The 5181-nt window shown below is 34.1% G+C and overlaps 1 long non-coding RNA gene across 1 annotated transcript; it reads left to right on the forward strand.

The window, feature by feature from the left end:
• The first annotated feature begins 603 nt into the window (after positions 1-603).
• Positions 604-1627, forward strand: LOC110724031. The gene is made up of 2 exons (XR_002511817.1): positions 604-915; positions 1340-1627. It is a non-coding gene; the product is annotated as an uncharacterized LOC110724031 (long non-coding RNA).
• Positions 1628-5181: the final 3554 nt, after the last annotated feature.

Raw genomic sequence — 5181 nt, forward strand, 5'->3', positions numbered from 1 at the left:
GGGGATACTCATTGTTAATTATTGGACTCAAGCTCTATTTAACATGCAATAGATGGGAAAGAGTATGGAACGAAAAAAATAGGATGATATAGGTGAAAGAGGAATAAAATGGACCCCCCAACTCAAATGACAGAAAGAAACAACTCATGCATGAACCTAAGACATGGTTATGGTGACATTTTTACAGAGTCTGTGCTAAGACCAATGAGTGTGGATGACAAGTTTGACTCGTGTCATGACCATGGGACTAGAATATGTGACTAGACTTAAAAACATGACTTTTTTCATTAATAAATTGATTAGACCAATTAAGCAAACTGATTAATTAGACTCGTCGTGAAGACTCGAGCAAAAACATGGACTATCGCTGGATGACAAGACTGTTGCCAAACACTAAGGACCAGCGCCAAACAACAACATTGTCTCTTGGCGCTAATCACTAGTGCGTGGCGCTACAGTTCAAACCTAGGGGTGTTAAAAAATACATGACCTGTTTGACCCGGCCTGCTGACCCGTTAACCAAAAAAATACCCGGCGGGGAATTTTGATTTTTTTTTCCAACTTTGCGGCTCGAGTACCCGACCCGCTAAAATATCAGATTTGCGGGTCGGGTAATGGGCCAGACTTTGAGTATTACGGGCACCCGTTAAATATCCTAATTTTAATTTTTTTTTAAAAAACAATTATTGGCTGGAACTCAAATTAGGGTTACTTTCATATAGTCTTCTCTCTCCTCACTTCCTTAGACAATCAGTAGCTGCATCTCAACATTCTCCTCACTCTTTTTCTCTCTCCTCGCTCACTCTCAATTCCCAATCACACACTCTCAATTGTCTCAATTCTGAAGCGAACCTCCTTCCTCCATCTCAGGCGAACCTCCGTTGACCGTTAGTTCCTCACAGTCAGCCGCGTAAGGTTGGTATTTTTCTCGAATTTTTTTGGTTAATTTCTTTGCTTATGTTTGATTATACTCAAGTTGTTTTCTATTAAATTTTTAGGGTTTTTTGTCGAATTTTTTTGGGTTAATTTCGCTACTCGTGTTTAATTATACTCAAGTTATTTTCAATTACATTTTAGGTTTTTTTTTCGAATTTTGTTGGGTTAATTTGCTGATTATGTGTGATTATACTGAAGTAATTATCAATTACATTTTTTAGGTTTTTTCGAATTTTTTGGGGTTTTTTTCGAATTTTTTGGTGGTTAATTTTCTGATTATGTATGATTATACCTAAGTTATTTTCAAATACATTTTTTTGGTTAATTTCGCTGTTATTTTTTGCTTTTTATCCTTTGTGATATTCTATAATTGATTTTTTTTTGTATGATTTATCTTGTGTAGGGATTAAAGCTAGACTTGGTTTTGGAGCGACCAACAATTATCATTAATGAAACTATTGAAGCCTCGGATTTCACAAATGACTGAAATTATCCTCTCTCCCATTTCGTTTGATTTGTGGCTTTAAGATATTGTTTGGACTTTGTAATTTATTAGGTTGTTTTGTTGTTTTAATTTGATGTAAACTGTTTAAACTCTCTGAACTCTCTAGCTGGACACCTTGAACTTTGAACTTTGGTTTGCATTTTGTACTTTGAATCAGAATTTGTTTAAGTGATGAGAATAATTCAAGATAGGGAAGCATGGCAGCAGGTTATTTTTGTTAATGGAAGCACGCTTTTTTTTTTTAATTATTAAAAAAGACAGCAGGTTTTTTGTAAAATAAACACATCAATTTTCTGAAAATGAAAACAACAGGTTTTTAATATTAATAAACACATCATTTTTTGTTTTTTTTTATGAAAACGTTTTTTTTTTTTTAATAAAATGAGCAGGTTTTAAGGCCATATTAACAACATGTGTGTTTTTTTCTATAAAATAAAACATACATATTAAATATTCGGGTACCCGGGGGGTACCCAGTAAAAACGGGTACTCGATAAGCGGGTACCCGCTTTTATCGGGTCGGGTAATAGGCCATCCAAAAAACTACCTGCACTTCCGGGTACCCGAAATCCCGGGTACCCGGCTATGAGCACCCCTATCCAAACCTCTGCGCAATTGCAAGAACATTGGTCAGGGACTGTTTCTAGTACTTTACTCTAAAGGGACAAGCCTAACAGTCGTACTAAGTCAAGTTTGATTAATTTATTTAGACTTTAATCATTTATTAATTGATTAATTAATTTAGCAAAGTCCTTTAGTCATTAATTAATTTGTTTAAACTCATTCACAAGTCAAACAAACAGTTAGATAAAACATACATAGGTGATGCACAAACAAATAATGCACAAGTAGACAAATAGTCACAATATGATGCAATGAGTTTGCAACCTAACCATGTCTCTTGTTCTCTAAAGTTCAGGATATGGGTTAGTCAAAGAGGGTCCATGGTTATGAGTCCGGATGCACCGCGCAGAACCCTTACCTTTGGAAGGGTTGGCGCGAGTGGATGGGACCCCGCGAGCTAAACTCGCTTCCATGGTTTGGTGAATTCTACAAACTCAAATGTACCCTTCGTTGTCAAGAGCGTTTTATTGGGTAGATGAAGCGTGAATTCCCAGAGGGTTATGGCCATATGTAGCACACATATGGGTTTCAGAAAAAAGGGAAAAACTCAAGAAGTAAAACCGAGCAAACAGTACTAGAAAACTAGTCAAAACAAGAAGTTAGATTTCTGCCTCGGTATTGGAAGAATAAAGCGCGAGAAAATAGAGTCTGCCGCCAGACGATGCCTCTGTCGCGGTACTATCGCCAGGTGAAAGAGCCATCGCTCGGCGATGACGCTGTTTTCTCAGCGCTAATTCCTACATGCCTCGACAGTTTTCTGTTCTTGAATTTTCCAGTTTTTTTTTCGTAGCATTATTTCAATTTTAGTTGTGAAAGATATTCCCTAATTTCCCATGTGTAAAAATCCTAAATTTTTGATGCGTTATATATGGTCTTTCCAGTGCGAACATTTTAATGCTTATGCCAATAATGTTAATCAAAATTATGCACATGAAATACTTAGAACTTTTCGAGTCCCGTCCACTCATTCTAAATCATTGCCAAAATAAATTTTAGGAATCAAAATAGAAATCCTCCCTATTGGAGTCGCCAAAAAAGTGTAGGGAATATTTCGAGAATCCTACACTTGAGCCCCAGTGTGATCATACTTAAGCAAGGTGGCGTCCAAAGGGAAGGAAACTAGAGTAAAAGAGTCGCCAACAAGTTTTAGGAACTTGTAAACCGTTCACAGGGTGAAGGTTACACCACTTAACGATCCATGAGATCGTTAACTCCAATAGGTCTGGAACCATGACTTAAAGTTCGGGTATGAAGGTAAAAATCCAACCTAAAAGAGATTGAATCAGCCCTAAAAATAGGCCTCTACTTTATTCTTCTCGTATTCATATGCGCTTTCTGACTAACATACAATCATTAGGTTAACCCTAAACTAGTTTATCTATGTTGGTTGAATATTAATGCACAAACAAATCTATTATTGGCGAACACTTGAATTACAATCATATTAGCTTAAACAAGATTATTAATTATCTTGTTAAGCATGATTACAAGTACAAATTCTCTTTAAACATGCATAAAAGGCGTGATCAAGCAAAACCAATAATAATATCAAGCAACATAAAAATAACAATCATCATAATAATCTCAATCAATCTCAATAAAGCATAATAATAATAGCAAGATACTAGGCATGATACTAACAAGATTAATAACAAACCCTAGCATGTCACTAAACATAAAAGATCAAATCTTTATCCCTAACATGATATTAAAAAGAATAGGAAGCATCATATAAACATACATGATATTAGAAATATTAGTTAATTCTAAACATGATACTAGGAAGCAATAAAAACAACCTAACATGATACTAAGAATTAACAAAATAATCTAAAGCATGATTTCTATATCAAAGATCAATAAATAAATTACTTACTTGGATGCCTCGTATCTCTTTCTAATAACAAAATACACGCTTTAGTAACTTCAAGGAAAATATTAAATCAAACAATTAAATTAAATAATTGAAATAGAGATAGGGATTTGGGACCAAACCCTCAAAAATTATAAACCTTTCACGTCTAGGGCGAAGGCAACTTCAAACTTGCATAGGTGTATCTAGAACTAATGAATGTGGAATTTTGTAAGAGGGAAGGTTTAGAAAAAGAATAGAGAGAGAGAAAGCTTATAGCTTTTAGAGAGAGAATAAAGAGAAAGTGATTGTTGAATAATGATTGGGAATTGTTGATGAATAAAAATGGGGAGATTAGACCCCTATTAAAAGAAAAATAGTCTGGAACCCGAAACAAGTCATATTCGGAATAACATACCTCCTATCACCAACGACAGGAGTTAGCACCAGGCGACAGGAGCAGCGCCAGGTGACAGCCTTGTCATCTCGCGCTAAGTTAGAACTAAAATGGCTTTGTAATGCGGAATCATTTTCTTAATACGATTAAGCAGCTAATCCCGCGTTAAGCAGATTAAAATCATATTTGTGACAAATCACATATTTTATTCAAAATAAAACTCTTTAAAATATAATTATCAATCCTAATCCTAATAGAATTTAAAATAACCTTTTATATAATTCTAGAAGATTAAAAGTCAATCCTACATCATTGTGCCACTCATAAAATCATTTTGGACCTAATTTAATTTAATCCATAACTTCCTCATTATTCATCAGAATTTGGCTTATAATATATCGTTAGAAAGCTCTTTTTGAGTCCAATCCAACTACACTATCATTGGACCCTTATCATGGACCAAACTAAATTGGGCTGGATATTTTAATAAAATAGAGTGTAAGAAGAAATTTTTTGAAAACAGAAAAAGAGATATTTTAATAAATACATCCACATCACTAGACTTTTCACACTTTCACTTCGTTCGATAAGCAAATGGCATTAAAGGTATTCATCACTGGGTTTAGTTTTGGGGAGACACATTTGGGTGTCTACAAATATTCAAAATTTTGAAATACGATCCTAGAAAAATGCTAAAAAAAATTTAAAAAGGAAGAACCAAGCTCGAAATTGATCAACAAAAAACTTATCAAATATAAACAAAATCTGCTCATCAAATTGGAAACAGATTATCTTGAAAATACAGAAAAATTATCAACAAACATATAATTTGAAATCTCAAACTTAAAAATCATGAAATATTTTAAA

Source organism: Chenopodium quinoa, unplaced genomic scaffold, assembly GCF_001683475.1.
Source record: "Chenopodium quinoa cultivar QQ74 unplaced genomic scaffold, ASM168347v1, whole genome shotgun sequence".
Classification (NCBI taxonomy): domain Eukaryota; kingdom Viridiplantae; phylum Streptophyta; class Magnoliopsida; order Caryophyllales; family Amaranthaceae; genus Chenopodium; species Chenopodium quinoa.